General features: G+C 40.5%; 1 long non-coding RNA gene across 1 annotated transcript; it reads left to right on the top strand.

Moving 5' to 3' along the window:
- Positions 1–273: 273 nt before the first annotated feature.
- On the top strand, positions 274–18,918 carry LOC105512646. Its single transcript, XR_001001892.1, has 3 exons — positions 274–320; positions 7,945–8,151; positions 18,449–18,918. It is a non-coding gene; the product is annotated as an uncharacterized LOC105512646 (long non-coding RNA).
- The last annotated feature ends 264 nt before the right edge of the window (positions 18,919–19,182 follow it).

Below are 19,182 nucleotides of genomic sequence, written 5' to 3'. Positions count from 1 at the left end.
CTGAAGCAAGAGAGGCAAGGGAAATTGAAACTGAAAATGTGAACCAGCGACTTTACCCAGAAGCACAGTTGTTGGCATCAGTGAGATTATTTTTTAATGAAATTAAAGAAAGTAGAGGTTTCCTTTCAACTGACACTGGTTTTCTCCAGACTCTACTGTGCGGCAGGATGGTAGTTGTTTCCTCTCAAGGGAGCTAAAAATTAACTTCATCCTATGGCATGATGTATTAAAATCAGGAGTGTTCATGGTAACTTTCTCTTTCACCTCTCCAACAGATAATTTCTCTTAAGATCCAACCCAAGCTATTCCCTATACACAAGGTCAGCAAGCATTTGATTCATTTTGTCAGCTTTAATATAAATCAAAATCACACCCAGGAGGCTGAGGTGTGGTAAAACACATAAAATCCCCTATTGCCCTGACAGCCAGTCAGTCACTCCACTCTTTCATATGGGAAAGAACACCAGAAGCAATTTGACAAGTAACAATCAGGCTTCTAGAGACATGGGCAATTGCTGTTAACTCTTGACTGTTTTGCCAACATTTTAGAGCTATCTTTTAGGAATATTAGCCTCCCCCATTAACAAAACAGGGAAAAACTCATTTCTCAAGGACCTCACTCTTCATTTAGTTCAACAGTTTGGATGGAGAAGGGAGATATATCTTGAGGGAACACAAGTACATTGATCCCATTTTCTACCTCACTACATTGCTTGCAGGAAGAGGTCAGCAACTTGGTTTATCCCTTTTTTTCTGCTTCAGTATTTTTGTGGTGTCAAAGTAACCAAAGAGTTACTTACTTAAATTGCATATTGCGTTTCCCCATAATTTCCATTGAATAAAATTTAGGTGTACACTTAAGCTTGCTGTAAGCATGCAAGTGAATTGGGAGAAAACATTACCATTAGAGAAGTGGAAAAAGACCAACCCCCTACTCCATCACCACCAGTCAGGTCTTGAGTGAAATCTCCCACTTACTATTACATATTACTCTCACAGAGAATAAACACCATATCTTTCAGTAAGGATCTTCTGATCTGTCATGAAGGGAGGACTAGCCAGACTGAGGGTGTGGTGAGGAACTAGGGGAAGCACAGACAGAAGAAACTGCTTTGACAGGAGAAGCAACTTTGAAGTGTTGCTTAGTCCAGGCTCTGACCCAGGGTTTGGTTTTTTTGAAGTCTTTGTCATTAGCCCTTCCCTCACTTTCCTTCTACTCTTCAAGTCCTATTCTTACATTCATAGGAATGACTATTTTTGCCCCCAGGTATTTTGCTGGTCCTAGGATTGCTGAGAGGAAAAGATATAATCCTGCCCCCAGGAACTCAGTGTACAGAGATGGCTCCTCCAACTTAACTATTACAGAGAGCTGATGATACTTTCCAGACATATCAATCCAAAATGACTAATTAAGGATAAGGACTTGGAAGTAAAGAACATATCTCAGAGACAACAAATGCCCATTCACCAAAGATAAAGCCATGAACTGTCCAGGGCGAATGAGCTTGCCGTTTGGAGGCTAAGCTTTATGTGGTAATTTGTACAGTTTGGGGGAGGTCACTCAGTAACTTCTGTAATGAAAAGTTTTGTGGCAGCCAAGCGCAGTGGCTCACGCCTGTAATCCCAGCACTTTGGGAAACCGAGGTGGGTGGATCCCTTGAGCCCAGGGGTTTGAGACCAACCTGGGTAACATGATGAAACCTCATCTCTACTAAAAATTAAAAAATTAGCCAGGTATGTTGGTATACAGCTATAATCCCAGCTACTTGAGTAGCTGAGGCATGCTGATCAGTTGAACCTGGGAGGTGGAGATCACAGTAAGCCAAGATTGTGCCACCGCACCCCAGCCTGGGCAACAGAGCAAGACTCTTGTCTCAAAAAAATAGAAGTTTTATTGGTAGTATTTGTTCTCTATTAAGCCCATCTATTGAGTTCTTAATTTCATTTATCAAATTTTTCAATTCTAGAATTTCCATTTGGTTATTTTTTATATTTCCAGGTCTTTGCCAATGTTCTCAATCTTAATTTTTATTTCCTTAAACATTTTAAGCATAATCATTATAGAATCCATGTTGGATAGTCACATTATCAGGATCCCCTATTGGTCTAGGTCTATTGTCTTATTTTTTTGGTACTCAGTTACATTTTCTAGTTATTTTTGGTTGAATTCTATCTTTGGCAGGAATATGTCAGTAGCCTTTTGAATAGGATGAATGAATCTGTTACACCTTATGGAAGGCATAAAATCTGTGCTGCCCCACATGGTGGCAATACACAACTGAAAATCTAAGAACCCAACCGACCTTCTGCTGACCAACATCATAGTGAGGTAAAGAAGTCTCTGCAAAGAGTTTAGCAAAGGATTATCCTTAAGGAATCAAATGAGACTGTAGACAGTTCATCTTGCCTGCTGCCCAGATACAGCCAATTTTTAAAGACAGAGAAGTGCAATAGAGAAAGATTTTAATATGCATAGAGCCAGTTAAATAGGAGACCAGAATTTTACTATTATTTAAATCAGCCTCCCCCAAAATGTGGAGGCTAGGGTTTTTTAAAGACAGTTTGGCAGACATGAGTTGGTTCCTGGGTAGGGGCCATAAGACCAGATGAGTCAGTTTACCAGTCTGGGTGGTGCCAGCTGATCCATCAGAATGCAGGGTCTAAAAAGTATCTCAAGCACCAATCTTAGGTTTTATAATAGTAATGTTATCTATAGGAACAGTTGGGGAGGTTAGTAATCTTGTAACCTGTGGGTTCATGACTCCTGAGTCATAATTTTTAATCTTGTGGCCAATTTGTTGATTTTACAAAGGTGGCCTGGTCTCCAAGATACATTTTACCCAAGATGTAATATCACAGAAAACCAGAACCTTCCACTCACCTCTCATGCACAACTGGCTTTATTAGTTTCCCACCACATTCAAGAGCACCTGATGCCCTAAACTGTTTAAGGTTAGTTAAGGAGTGCTCTTTTCAAACTATCCCAACTTCCATGAAAACCAAAGGTATCAGAAGACCTAGAAAATATCTATAGTATTGGATATCTTGGGACATGAAACAAGTGGATACTTACATATGTGAATCTCACATGTCTTAATATCCAGACTGATTCCACCTTGTCCTATTCTTACATACTATATATTTTTCTCTTGGGACGTTTTCTAATACTAGTTTAGCATCAGCATGTCAGTTTCAGTCAAATTAACACTTTAAAAGATCCCCACTGGAGGTCAGTGAATCAGGGCACCTGCTGCTCTACAGAAGGGCTGAGTTACAACCTGAGGAATAGCACTTCATCAGAGCTACCTCTCCAGGTCACATTCCCCTCTACCCCAACCAACCACTCCTCAGGAGAACTAAGATGGATTTGTGAGGAATAATTTCCTTGAGCCATTTTTCCAAAGATAGTGAGGCATTCTTAAATGGTATTCATTTGAACTTTGACACAATGCCATTATTTTGTAAATGCCATATCCTGGATAACTAACTATGGCTCACAATATACCCCTCATCATGACTGTGCTCAAATGCAGATACCTCTAGTGCATCATTGAACAAAATGAATTTCACATACTTAAGGCCTCTCTGAAATTTAATTTTCACCTTTCAATTGTTCACTTTTGGAATTTTTTTGGCGGGGATGAAACTGACACTTAAAAAAGAAAAATTGAAGCTTGTGATGGGATTCTAAAATCTAAACAATTTACTTTCCAATCATATTTTAAACTGTTAGATCATTTGCCCATTTATTACCAATTTAACATGAAAACAGACGTGCACATGGACACAAACAGGCACATGTGTTGAAGGTCTCTAGCAAACAATCTATACTCAAGGTTGATGAGACTTGTTCAACTCTATTGCTAGCCACAGATGAGCATACAGGAAGGTGGTAGGACCCAAGTGTGTCCGACCCACATCCTGTGGGCTGCATGTGGCCCAGGACAGCTTTGAATGTGGCCCGACACAAATTTGTCAACTTTCTTTAAAAAAATTTCTTTTTTTAAGCTCATCAGCTATCGTTAGTGTTAGTGTATTTTATGTGTGGCCCAAGACAATTGTTCCATTGTGGCCCAGGGAAGCCAAAAGTTTGGATACCCCGTAGTACCTTTGACATTGACGCCTATGGGGAAACGGAGGGAGCAGAATTGGGTAGAGGGAGAAGCTGGACCATTAAGCAGTCCTAGCAAAGGCCTAAGCCAGTTCCTCAGGGAAACTGTGCAGCCAGGATAGCCCTTCAGTCTTGTTCTACTTGAGTCTGTCCTTGCTACCCCAATATTTACCAGTCATTGGAGGAGGACTGCCCAGGGAGGAGCCATGACCTTGGACAAGACGGCTCTCTCCAACTCCTCTTAATTCCCTGAGAAGACCTCAGCTGAGGGTCATCACCTGCCAACACTCCCAGCAGCTGAAGAATGGGTGCCTCAAACTTGAAGTGGGGACTGGCCCACATACCACAGTGTTCCCTATAGAATGACAGTTTAAAAAAAAAAAGTGACCATGAAGCTCATCTACAGCTTCTGTCTTCAAACCTGTAATTTTTTTCATTTTGGTTTTTCAGGATTATCTCAGACTCTCCCATTTCCAGTAGATTTCTTTGTGCTTTGATTTTTGTTTGGTTGTTTTTCTTTTTTCTAATTCTATTTTGAGACAGGGTCTGACTATGTCACCCAGGCTGCAGTGCAGTGGCATAATCATGGCTCACAGCAGTCTCAAACTCCTGGGCTCAAGAGATTCTCCCACCTCAGCCTTCTGAGCAGCTGGGACCACAAGCATGTGCCACCGTGCCCAGCATTTGAAAAGTTTTTTTGTAGACACGAGGTCTCCTATGTTGCCCAGGCTAGTCTCAAACTCCTGAGCTCAAACAATCCTCGTGCCTCAGCCTCCCAACATGCTGGGCTTACAGGCATAAGCCAGTGTGCCTGGCTTGATTTTCAGTATTTAAAAAATATTCCAATTTGAAGATTGAAAAGCAGACTAAAATAACATTGGCCTAAGAACTCCCAAAAAATTATCTGGACAACTACAAGGTATTCCTTGCTCCAAAACAGTAATTTCAGATCTGCCAGCACCAATTTGGGCTTCTGTGAAAAGGAGAATTGAGCTTAGGAAGGAGGGAAGTGGGTGGCTGCCAGTGCAGTGTGACTGGAGTGGCCGTGGAAAGATTTCTCAGACCCATCTGCTCTGAAATCATCTTTATTCATGACAACTTCTGAACTCCAGAAGTGCTTACCTGTCAGTGTCACTCACCCGTCTCCTCTTGCTGTTTTTCATTTTGTGTGTAACTGAAATCCTAGGCTTGAATACCTGAGGCCCCGAACCTCTCGAGGTCAGGTCAGCCTGCTATTCCTCTATGTCCATGGGACCCACAAATGCAGCAAGTGAAATTGCCATCATTCCTGCACCTTGGTTTTTGTCCAACATAGGATATGATTACACCTACATAGAGCTGCAGTGAAAGACATGATATGCGCTAACACTTCACCTGGAGATTGGTAATTACCAGCTGATAAGATTGAAGGCTGGATGAGAGCCACTGGGGGAAAAGGGTGCTGAACAGGAAAGTGGACAAACAGCTATGGTAGGCAGAATTTCTGAAAATGCCCTCAGGGATGTCCCATCCTAATCCTCAGAACCTGTGAAGATTGAGATATCACTTCCATGATTATATTACAAGGTACAATTAACCTTAGAATAAGGAGATGGCCTGCATGGGCCTAGTGTAATCACATAAGCCTGTAAAATTAGCTTTTCCAAAGAGGGGCAGAAAAGGAAGTTAAAGAGTTGCTGCTTTGAAGATCGAGGGGACCATATGAAAAGGAATGTGGATGGCCTTTAGGAGCAGAGAGAGGACCCCAGCTGACATCCAGAAAGAAAACAGGGACTTCAGTCTTAAAACCACAAGGATGGAATTCTGCCAATATTCTCAATGAGCTTGGAAGTGGATTCTTACCCAAGCCTCCAAGGAAAAGCCCAACAATACTTCAATTTTGGCTTGTGAGACTCTGAGTATAGAACCCAACCTATCCTGCCTGGAGTTGTAACCTACAAAAGTGTGAGATGATAAACTGGTGTCATTTTAAGCTGCTAAGTTTGTGGTAATTTGTTGCTGCAGCAACAGGGAACTAGTACAGTAGCCAAGACAAACAAGTCTACTTGTCACTATTTTTGAAAAACACTTTCTTTGGAAGAAACTGGAATCTGCCTCTAAAACCATCTGGCATCTGGCATAAGGGGAAGGCAGACTGAGATCCAAAACTATTATGTGCTGGCTTGAGCTTCAACTTTATGTATACCAAACCATTTATACCTCACACCTGCCCTCTGTAACAAACACTATTATTATCCCAATGTTATCTCCATGGGCCTCTAACTGCTATTCGGAGAAATGAAATGATTGGTCCAGTAAGTTCTCAATCCTAGCTGTGCACCAGCATCACTGAATCACCTGAGTTTTGTTTTGCTTTGTTTTGTTTTTAAGCTAATGAGCTTTTAGAAAGTCATAATGCTGAGGCCTCAACCCTGACCCACTGAATCAGGGAGGCCCAGACCTCTTGCACTTATTAAAGCTCCTGGATGATTCTGATATAACCCAGATGTTTGGCAACCAGTGGTTTAAAGTGTGGTTAATGGACACCAGCATCAGATGCCCTCAGGGTGGTGGTAGCCACTGATGTTGTGTCCCTAACAACTATCCTCTACTACCTCACTTACAACAGGACCTCAGGTGTGCTCAGATGGCCACATGCCTGGCCAAAGGGGATAAAAACCATGGTTGTCTCAATTTTCAGCTGTAGTCATGTTATCACATTTCTCTTTCCCAATACTGTCCTGTGAAGGTTAATTTCATGGAGCAACTTGACTGGCCATGGGGTTCCCAGATTAAACATTATTTCCAAGTGCGTCTGTGAAAGTGTTCCCAAACAACACAAGCATTTGAATCAACAGACTCAGTAGATTGTCCTCCCCGACATGGGTAGGCATCATCTAATCTATTGAGGGTCTCAACAGAACAAAAGATGGAGGAAGGAGGAATTTGCCCTCTTTTTCCTGCCTCATCTCCTGACCTGGGTCATCTCGTCATCTCTAGTCCTTAGACTGGGATTTGCACCATCAACTCCCCTGGTTCTCAATCTGTTGGACTTGGACTGAATTACACTGTCAGAGGCATTTGAACCAGAGTGACTCCATCTTGCACAGGGGCTAAGTAAAATAAGGCTGAGACCTGCTGGGCTGCACTTCCAGGAGGTTAGGCATTCTAAGTCACAGGATAAGATAAGAGGTAAGCACAAGATACAGGTCATAAAGATCTTGCTGATAAAACAGGTCGCAGTAAAGAAACTGGGCAAAACCCACCCATACCAAGATGGCGATGAGAGTGGCCTCTGGTCGTCCTCACTGCTCATTTTACACTAATTATAATGCATTAGCATATGCTAAAAGACACTCCTACCAGGGACATGACAGTTTATAGATGCCATGGCAATGTCAGGAATTTACCCTATATTGTCTAAAAAGGGGGGGAACCCTCAATTCTGGGAATTGTCCACCCTTTTCCCGGAAAACTCATGAATAATCCATCCCTTGTTTAGCATATAATCAAGAAGCAACAATAAGTATAAGCAGCTGAGCAGCCCTTGCAGCAGCTCTGCCTATGGAGTAGCCATTCTTTATTTCTTTACTTTAATAAACTTGCTTTCACTTTATGGACTTGCCTCAAATTCTTTCTTGTGGGAGATCCAAGAACACTCTCTTGGGGTCTGGATCAGGACCCCTTTCTGGTAACACCACCACCAGCTTTCTGCAGATGGCAGATTGTGGGACTTACTTCTTAACCTTCATAACTGCATGGCCAATTTATCATATTAAATCTTATTTTCATTATATATATCTGCATCCTACTGTTTCTCTGAAGAACCCTAATACATTTCCATCTCTTTGCAGCTAGAATCAGCCAAAAACATATAAGGAGACTCCGCCAGGAGTGGGGAGTTCTTGAGAAAGCTTTTGCTTCTGAAAAAAAGATAAAAGTACACAGGAGAGCTCTCTGGTGCCATTCCTTGAGCATGTGAGAGACTCTGTCACTGGGAGCAGCAGTTATCTGTGGCCATAAGTTGAGATGACTAGATGAAATGCTAAAATGTTGAGAAAGTAGGACAAAAAGAAAGAACCGGGGACCCTTATGGCATTGTTGAGGTGCATCAACCCTAGAACCATTATTAAGAGATTTATTATGTGAGATATTATTATTTACTGTTTTACTACTTGCAGCTGATTTCTAACTGTGTACAGGACTACTTTTAAATGCAAGAAAGACTTTCTGGTGTTGAAGACTGGGTTATTTGCATTAACAACAATCCAATTCTTTGTGCACTGAAGTCTAAGTCACCCGTATTCTAAGGTCACCTACACAGATAGTGATGAAGCTGCTTCTAACTGGTCCATGTTTTTTCCACTCTATGGTACTAAAAACAAATAGAAAAACACCTGCATTCCTCCCTTTTTATACACTCCCTGTAGCAATGTTGGTATTAGACATAGCAGAAAATAATAACTAAGAAAATAACCTAAAGAAAACATGTCTACAAGCTTTTTGTTAAGAAAAAAAAAACAATCTTTAAAGCACATACTTATTTTACAAATAAATCAGAAATAATAGGTGTATGGGGAGAAATGGGAGAAAGAAAGGAAAGCCAAGATAGTGCTCATTTTTCACATTAATTTCAAAAAACAAAGGATGAGATGGGAGGTCAGGGGTTTCTGAAAATGCTCACCACAACCAATTTACACAACTTTTCAGAAATATGTTAACTCTGTATCAGAACACACTTTAATAATCTAGATATATAGAGAGACACAATCTGTTTGTCTAAAGAAGCTTTCAGATTTCCCATTTAGTGTGTCTTTTACCTTCACCATAACCCTGAGTCATCTCTGATAGTTCTCATTTTGGAAGTGATTCCATGCATAGAAAGTTGTGTGTGGGCCCCCTAAAGAGAGTAGCTGCATCCCTTTTGTTCATTGGCCTACCCATAGCCTGGAGCACAATGCTTTGAACATAGGGAGTATTCAACCAATGTCAACTACAAGATCACAGAAGGCCCCTTACACTTTAGGAATGTGTGTCTTGTGAGGCACCTGGGATATATCGCTAGCTCATTTTCTCAGACAAAACCCAAACCACAGAACAGTGACATACTTCTGTAAAGGTCACAGGGTGAAGCAGCTCTCTCCAAATTTATTCCTGTGCACTTTTCCCCAAGTTTATTCCCAACAATGCTTGATACACTCTTCTTTAAAACCAGCCTCAGACACATCTGTTCTATGAAGAGTAAATGGAACAGAGAAGCAGCTATTTACTCTCAACGAACAACATTCTGCCATTTAAAAGGAAAAAGTGAACTTTGTGGGTTCCTGTTGTATTATTAGGATTTAATTTCCTTCAGATGGAGATGTGTAACTGATATTATATATTATATACTGCACAGTCACTAATATAGAGAGATTTAATATGCATTCACTATAACAGTGCATCAAAGAACATGGTTTTTGGGTTTTTTTGTTTTTTTTTTTTTTTTTACCCTTTATCTTCATACCCCAGTTTAATGTTTTGCAAAAAGAATTGGCATTTCACTAAATATATAAATAAATAAAAGACTGATTTTTCCAGATTCACTAAACAGGTGTTGCTTAAGGCAAAATTTTTATAAACTAAAAAACAAAGTAATCAGAATTCAGTTTCTATAACTGTTCCAACATGAAAAGGACTAGTTATTACCTTAGAGGAAATGTCTTACAATGAATTGAAGAATTTTATTGAATCTGAATTGGTCCCTTGCCCAATACTAATACTGACATTTTTCCTGCTGAGTTGCAATTGACAATTCACTTTTGGAAGAATTTATGGGAAAATATAGCATTATTCTATTTCCCGACCACAAGTTTTGTTTTATTTCTCACACTATGTAGATGGTGAGTCTCAGAGAACTAGGGGCTTCTTTGCTCCTTGATGGGGAAACCCAGCTGTGTGCTTCATGCAGAGCTGTCCATAGCCTACAGCACAAGGCTTTGAACATATGAGGGGGATGTTCAACCAATGGCAACTGCAAGATCCCAGAAGGCGCCTTACACTGTGGGGACTGACGGCCTCTTATTCCCCAATAACTCCTGTGGTGTTTCCAGCTTCACTCTTACATTGGCGAGTAGGGATGGAACGCACCGACTGCAGTGCGAATGAACTGTGCACCTTGTTACTTCAAACATTGAAACTCTGGTATTAAAAAAATTTTTTTTTTTGAGATGGAGCCTCGCTGTGTCACCCAGGCTGGAGTGCAGTGGCATGATCTTTGCTCATTGCAACCTCCGCCTCCTGGGTGCAAGTGATTCTACTGCCTCAGCCTCCTGAGTAGCTGGGATTACAGGCACGCACCACCACGCCGGGCTGATCTTTGCATTTTTAGTAGAGACGGGGTTTCACCATGTTGGTCAGGCTGGTCTTGAACTCCTGGCCTCGTGATCCACCTACCTTGCCCTCCCAAAGTGCTGGGATTACAGGTGTGAGCCACCACGCCTGGCCCGTTAAATTTTTCATGTGAGAAGATATACTTGTTATTATGAACACACAAGGGAGGGATTTGATCGTAGCCAAGCATTGAGGACATGTGAGTTTGTGTGACTTGAAAAACTCGATACCAACATCTGATCAAGTGGAAAATTCATATGCCTAGCAAAAGTGGCCCCTGTGACCAGTGAATTTGGTGGCACTGAAATTTTTTCTTTAATTGCATTGAAAGGAGATGTATCAAACAAGCGTCAGCATGTTATTTAATTATGAGATCTGTTTTAAAATTTAAGTGCAAAACCAGGATATCTAGAAGCAAGTTATAGAGAATGCAAAACCTATTCCCCTTTAGGTATTCAGCTTGATGTGCCAAGTGATATTAGTGGCTGTAGTCAGCTGTTGTTATTTTTGCAGTATGTAAGGGAGAGAGTGTATATGAATTCTTCTCTTGTGAACTGCTTCAGTTAACTATGAAAGGAATCAATGTGTCCAATCTCATTCAAGATTTCTTTTTGAAACATTAGCTAACACTTCATGTGTGTGGATCAGTTCTTACTGAGGGTACTTCCTGCTATGCGTGGTAAAACATCAAGCTTTGCTGCCTAGAATACAAAATAAAATAAAAATAAATAAAAATGAGTAGCTATTTGTATAATGCACTATTGTGCACTTGCTGCAAGAAGTTTGCCTGCAAAAACAAACAATGTTCTGTCTTCTTTATAAGGTAACAAAAACTCCACCAAGAAAAAGATCCAAAACTTTGCCTCCTCCATGATTTTTTTTTAAAGGAATTGGTAAGCTGGCACATCCATTTCCATATAGAAATGAGGTGGCTTCCCACCACAACATGTTTATTTTGCAACTAGATAAAATTATGAAAATTACTGAAGCACTTCTCTCTTTCATCCTTCTGAGAGGGTAGTCTTCCCTTAAGTTGTCTTGGGTGTCCATCTAATTGAAGAAAGAATGCAAAAATACTATATTTTTCCGATTCTGGCATTAAAAAATAAGATTATGCAGAAAAAAAAAAAAAAAGACTTTCAAGTCAGACTATTTCCTTGAGAGATTTCCCAAATACTCTGTCTCCTCTTTAACATAACACAGTCCAAGCCTGGAGAATCCAGCTTATGGAGTTCTCCTGTGGGCTAGAGAAGAAACCTTCGCTCCCTATGACAGCAAAGCTTCAAGACCTGCTGCTACATGGCAGAAGATATGACATTACAAAATAGACAACCCACCCATTTTTTTTCCTAAAGGATAGTGGAAGAAGGAAGCAGAATGGAAAAGAACTAGGAAAGCCAAGTACAGAGATGATGTGTGTTCCAAGCACCACCCACCTTACCCCACCCCTGCCCCACCCAGCTTAGAGGACTGACTGAGGAAAATGCAGAATTAGGGATGGGTAGGGCTGCTCTTGTCCTAGTTCTTCCCTTGGGACTGGGGGAGATGGCCTCATAGGCTGTTCTGCACCACCCAGAGAGAATCCGTGTCACTTGGCAGTACAGTAGGTCAGGAGAAGATTGTGGTTGCCCCATGTGGCTCTGTGGTATTTATATAGGATCCTGCTTCTGCTGAGTCTCTGGTGGGGAGTAGCCCAGTGGGGGTTGTTATAGTGGCAGTGGGGTGCCCTGTAGAGAGCATTACAGAGTGGGTCACCAGGCCCAGGGTTAGAAGTGTCTGTAGCCCCCGAGGAACCAGGATGGGGCTGAATCAGTCAAGGAGAGATGAGATGACTGAGTGGCCACAAAGTCTTCCCACCCCCACCCTATCCCAGATGAGCCCAAGCTCTAACCACATGAAGAGCAAAGAAAGAACGATTTCTTCTCAGGGACTGCGTTAATGATTCCCAACCATCAGCATTGAAGAAGAGGTCTGGAAGAATGTGAAGAATGCTAAGGCTTGTGTGGAGAAGAGAGGGGAGCATGAAGATAATCCACAGCCTGCAGGCAGGAACTTCATGGACACTCTGCATGCTGCAGCAGCCACAGAATTCAGCCACAGGTGCCAGCTGGGTGAGTACCAACCAGGTGGATTAGGTCCACCACCCAGAAGATGCATAAAAACCACACCTGTCCCCCCAGATCCACAGAAGCCGTCTTAGGGAAGAATCAGTGGGGATACTCAAGATAAAAAATGTGGAAGGTTCTTTTTCTGTCTTTTCTCCAAGAGCTGAATATTATTTGAAGAGATTACTTACTAATTGGAACAAGATTTCACCCAGATAGGGCTAAAAGTTAGAGATTTTTCCCCCCACTACTAGAGATTTCAGAGAGAAGTTCACAACATTTATAGATAAAAATAAAGGAGCATATCTCAATTGTGGTATAAGTTAAATTTGTAACTATTATATTTGTTTTTGAAAACCATAAAAGTCTGCTTATTTACAACCAAATAATGCCATAGTTGACAATTTTAAAAAATAGAAAGTTTATCCTTTACCTAGCATATGAAGTAGCTATATTCAAACATGAAAATGAACACAACTAATTCATCTAAATATTGATCTAATAAGAACATGGTGTGACCAGAGAGAAATTATTTGCTTTTATAAGAAAATTTTAGTGGGGGGTAAAGCACATTGAAATAATTTTCCTTTTCTTAGAGAAACTGTTTTAACCAAATGAAAAAAATGACCATTGCAACTGATATGCCAACATACTTTGCAACAATTGAGTGACTCATTTTTATGGATTTTTTTCCACTAGACATTTCATGTAGAAAAAAACAAAAATGAAGGATACTGGTTTTCAAAAATTTCAATTCTATCCATGACTGTCTTCTATATAAATTTTTACTTAATTACAAGTCAGTGAATATATTTTAACAAGAAAGGCTTGGGAATTTCTGAGAACTTGACTAGCATTTTCTACAAATGGCAAAGAGAGCAGTGAAGATTATGTGATTTTAGATGTTTCTCACTTTTACACATCAAAATAAGGACTAGAAATTGATGTTGACATGAATATAGTTATTTCCAAGGGAAATGTCCTTATTTCTTGAATATCTTGGAACAAAAGCTAAAGGAGTAGATATTATTTTTACATGGCAGTAACTTTAATGTGTTATTAATTCAGGGTTGTAATAAACTCTAGTTGTGTTTTTACTCTATAATTATAATTAGTTAAAAAGTATATTCTCTCATCATTATGTCCATGATGCTTACATGATGCTCAGCATGTCAACATTCAATACATTAGCTCAGTGTCATCCCTTCCCTCCAGTGTTCTTCTAGCTGGCAGTCCTGTACATCCATTTGTCAACAGCAGCTCCTTTTCCTTCTTCACTAGCAATTAGTCTAGCTCTAGTTTGGGGAAAAAAATGATGCAACTGCCATATGATTAGGACCAGAGTTCAAAATTCAAACTCAGCACAGCTTTCCAAAGATCCGGTACTTAAGTTCCGTTCCTATAGCAGCAACTCAACACAAAGCCCACTGCCCTGATCTAAATGTAACCAAAACCTAATGCAAGCTTTCATTTACCTCTCATTTTAAACCATGTCTTGTAGGTTTTGATAAACTATGTGTGTTATGAAGCAACTGGAAAAGCTAGGGCACTGTATAATCACTGTCAATATAAAACAAATGTAGTAACTGTCTAAATTGTAAGAGCACATGTTGAACATAGAATCATTTCAAGCAGGCATTTTCTCATGAGATATTTGATCTTGAAGGCTCAGCATGTCGATATTCAATACATTGGCTCAGTGTCATCCCTTCCCTCCAGTGTTCTTCCAGCTGGCAGTCCTGTACATCCATTTGTCAACGGCAGCTCCTTTTCCCTCTTCTTTGGCAATTAGTCTAGCTCAAAAACGTTGGGGCCTGCACCCGACATCTCAGCCTTCCTCCCTCATTACTGTCCTTGTTGTTGTCCAGTTATTACATCTTCTCACATTCCAATGGGCACCAGATTCATTTTCATAAAAGTAGGTAGTGTGGAAAATCCTTACATGTATAGCATTTTGTTAAAGTGTGCACTGGTTAGAGTTGAGCAATTAGAAAGGTTGTCTAGATTCAAAGGTAGTTTTTCTACCAGATGTCTGCTTCTCCTGAGAAGAAAGTCTGTCTCACACAGTTTCATCCCCAGGTCTCAAGGGGTCCAGTAGGGTGTGTGAGCTTGCTTCTTGGGAACAAAGACATCTGGAGTTCTCCCACACTGCCCGAGCTGTGCAGATGTCTGGGAGGCTCTCCTCTGCTGACTTGATGCCTCCATTTCTCATTGTGTCTAGGTCAGTCTGGCTGTTCACTTCGGTATCTCAGCCACCCACCCCTTCTTACTTCCAACAAGCGCTTAAAGTAGATTCCGTATTGGATGCATATACTTTTTTTCACAATTTTATCAAGAAATCAAGTACTGCAGCATGTTTACTAATGCTGCAAAGACAAGTCCCTCATACAACCCTTTTCCAATGTCCACACTGCCTTGGCTCCTACCAGTCTCAGAGACCCTACACTTAGACCTTCCTGTTTTCCACAAGGACTCTGCCTCTTTGGCCCAGTCGCCTGGGTCACCTGAGCTCATGGCCGTCCATCCATAACCAAAGACCTGTCTGAGTGCCACTCCCTTGGGAGGAACTCCTAGGAAACTCACACACATTTTATGGATATAAAACTTACTAGATATAAAATGTCTAATGGGTGTACATGAACTTATTTCTGGGTATGTTTTTGGTTAACAAAAGAATTTTGGATTAACAGCAGCTGCTGTCAGGGGTACTTAGAAAAAAAGAAAAACAACACATTAGTCATAGACAAAAGGAAGCAGAGAAAGTTGGCAGGAAAGGAATAGAGATATGTGTAATGGAATACTGAAAAGATAAAAGAAGATAATGTAAAATAACCTAAGGCCTAATAACCAAAGCATGTGAGGATATATGAGCAAAGAGAAGTACTGAAGAGCTGGGATGCTGGGAAGTAGGTGATGGGTGTCAACAACCTGAGTTACAAATTCAGAAAAAGATTTGCAGCAAATATGGCTAGTTATCTATGGGATTCCTTTTTCCTTTTCTTCTGAAATAACAAAATACGTATTTGTTTAGGGCAGAAATTTTATCAGTTAAAAATATTTAACTTCCTAGACGCCCCCCCTTTGGCTAAGGGGCAGATGTGACACCAATGAGATGCAGGTGAATAGGGTTCTAGAGGCTTTCCTTCCACAACAGGGGACAAAGCCTCAGAAAGAAAAGCATGTTGCTATTCCCCTCTGCTCTTTCTCCTAATTCCTGTCTGGTGAGTGGTCCTGATGCTGACAAATGCGGTAGCTATCTTGCAGCCACGATGAAGAAAACAGCATGACTAAGGACAGAAGGAGCTGAAAGGGGGACGACGCATGATTTCTCATGAAAGCTTGAGCCACGACATTTTAAAAATGAAACTAGATACCTCTTACTGAAATGATGCAGGGATTTCCAGTTAAATTTCCAGCAAAAGAATGAAAAATGGAAATTAACTATAAATCACTTATTTATGTAAAATAATATTAACATAATTTCTATTTGGGGTTCTATCTTTGTTGTTGTATTTTAGTAAACCTTAAAACAAAAGAGATTTAAAATTTACTTATAACCTGAGTCTGTCAAGTGTTTTCTATTTCTTTGTGTATGGTTTTAAGTTCTTCAGCCTTAAATAGTACTTCACTGGGTGTTTTCAGGAACTTACATCTGTTTGGGGAGGAATTGCTATGTTATAATCCTCTATGACTTTAAGTCCAAGGATATACACACCTCAGCAATCACAGTCTTATAGCCACTAATTCAATTCTTCTTACAGCTCTTGGCGTTTGGGTGTAACCCCTTAGAAGCCAAGTTATTAGCTGAATAAGGAACTAACACCTCCAACAATGCTGTTCACTCAGCAGGTTTCTTAAAAAACTCTTTGTTATCCAAGCAAATCCTAAGGATATACACCCAAGATGAGTTATGGAGAATTAATTACTGACTCCTGAGAATCTAAGAATGGGCAGCAGCCCAATGTTCTCATCCTTGAATCATGCTGTTTCATAGATGCAACTTACCTTAGGTCAACTTAGTGTTTATTTTTCATAGTGCAACAAGTATACTTCAGACATTTTTCCAGTGACTTCCTTTAGGAAATCTGAGTATATATTTGTTAACATTAATATGCGATATGAATAAGCTTTCTAAAATTTGGACAAGTGGAAAAAAGTGGTATTTCTGTTCTTTGAATAAAAAGCAAATGCATTTAAAACATATGCATAATATATCAGTAGGTAAATTTAACCAAAGGAAAAAATGATCAATCCTATTTAAACTACCCGTTTTACAATTACAATAGTTTCTTATTCAGAAATGTATTAGGTCAACTTAAGTACTATTTATTACATCAGAACTACCAACACCTATATTACCCTGTTTGGAAGACCGAACATGGATCAGATGTTAGTTCCACCTTAGATACAGCAAATCATTTCTTTCCATTTTAATAGCTGAAATTTAGAAAGCAAATGGACCCAGAGGGGATATGCCCACAAGCAGGAGATGAACGTGTTCCAAATGGTGGTGTATTTCCAAGGAGACTTACAGGCTTTTTATTCCAAGGATTGGCTCAATACTTCATTACTCAGAAAATGTGTCTGATCAGGCGAGACCTTCAAATTTGAGCTCCTCTGCAGTCAGGGGAATGCTAATGACTGTCTGACAGCTTGTCACAGACATTGGACTTTTTTTTCCCTAGCATCCCTGGCCAGATTTCCTCTTTTCTGGCAGCTGTGCTGGTGCAGACTGCCAAGAGGCACCATACCCACAATCTTGAGAGGATTCTGTTTCCAGCAAGCCTTCTTTTACCGTCATCTATGTATTACATCTCTATTTCAAGTATCTCTAGAATTTATAGTCATACTAGGGGTTTCGTTTCAATTTGCATTTGTTTGTTATGTGGCTTTACATCACTTTTTGTCTACTTCATGAATCTGTCTGATCTTCCCAGTAGATCAAAGTACCCAGAGGATCTGATTCTCTTTGACATAGAGAAGCTCCCCAGAGACCATGCCTTTGATTTCATTTATAGCCCTTTAGGACAGTGTTTCCCCCTCAAACTCTCTTGCAGACTGGTAAATGTCCTAAATTATTGAGTGGAGAATAGAAGGAAGGGAGTAGGAAGTGAAACCCAAGACAAGTCACAATACCTGTTCATAAAAGGGAGGGGTTGCTAGGCAGGAAATCTTTGCCACTCTGGTCTTATCTCTTAGAGAACACTACCCAGGATTGCTCATCAATCATTGTCAACTATTTACTTTTACCTTAGGGTAAAATGACCTTATATGCAGGTAGTAGTAATTATTAGAGTAATATATGATGCCTAAACAGTATCTGCAGGTGGTAATAACAAATTAGAGTTGTGACAGGGCAGTGCTTCACAAATGTTCCAACTCAAGGTACAATCTCAAACTTGTTCCAGCTAGTACATGCCCAAGTATAGGGGTTAGGGGCTTTGTCTTCTACAACTTCACCATTCCTAAGGTGTTTAGATCCAAGTCTCTAATAACTTATGACTCTGGTTTTTAAAGAGGACAGTTGTTCACACGAGAATAATTTCAATAGGGCTGAGATTTTTTGGAGCATGGTAGATGGGCATCACTCCTACCAAGGCTTACAGGCAAAGAGGAAGTCAGACACTGACATTTCTCAGCATGGGTACATGTGCTGCAAGTCACCTATTGATCAGTTGTGAGAGCAGGTGCAGGAGAGTGTATATACAAGTCAACACTGGGAGAGGCATGTATAAGAGCTGAGAGCTTACAGCAAAGCTTGGGCAAAGTAAGGGGTATGGTTGAGCCAGGAAGTCTATGAAAATGAAAAGGCCAGGGTTAGAACCTCAGGCCTCAGATCTTGGTTAAATCCTAAAAACTGTTCATTGTGCTTCTGTTGCAGACAACACATAGGAGTGAATGAGACAGAAAGCGAGACCATGAGGATGATTAAGAAGAGCAAGTACAACATGGCTGAGACTAAGTGTCCAGGGAGCTAAGAATAAGTGGCCTATTGTCATGTCCTATATAAGTCGAGTATGTGGATGGGAGGCCAAGAACACACCAACAAATAAAATGTTGAATACATCAGTCAAGGGCATATCGAGATGATCAGGATGCTGGCTCTTGGAATGTTTATCCTCCCACCCCACCCCAGAAGAGGACCTTCTTGGCTTGTTCACTGTTTCTCAGCCTGGCACACAGCAGGTGCACAATGAATATTCATTAAAATCAGTGATTAACTAAACTGGCTAGTATTCCATCTCACGTTCGTTACTGGAGAACTGAAGAGCCAGCTAGCCTACAAAAACTCATTCTGGATTTAGAAGCAGTAAGAAAACATGCATTCAAATAAAATCAGAGAATCCTTCTAATGTTTCTTCAAGTGTCTATTTTTTCCCATCCCCAACACCATTTATTTATTTTTCTTGACCTGCAAAGGATCTGTTTTGTCCATGATGAGTCCCAAAAATAGCCCCCAAAGTGGTTCTCCTCACCTACCCCACCCCACTGATGCTGCATCACATAGTAGGGTGTTACCTTGCTCCTCCGTGCAGGGAGCTTTTCTTAGCACCACTAAGGTACCAGGGAAGTGGTAACTGGGAACAATTTTTCCCAATATAGATAAAGCCCGGA

This window comes from Colobus angolensis, unplaced genomic scaffold (assembly GCF_000951035.1).
Source record: "Colobus angolensis palliatus isolate OR3802 unplaced genomic scaffold, Cang.pa_1.0 Scaffold104, whole genome shotgun sequence".
In the NCBI taxonomy this organism is placed as follows: Eukaryota; Metazoa; Chordata; class Mammalia; order Primates; family Cercopithecidae; genus Colobus; species Colobus angolensis.
This window is presented reverse-complemented; position numbering and strand designations above follow the sequence as displayed.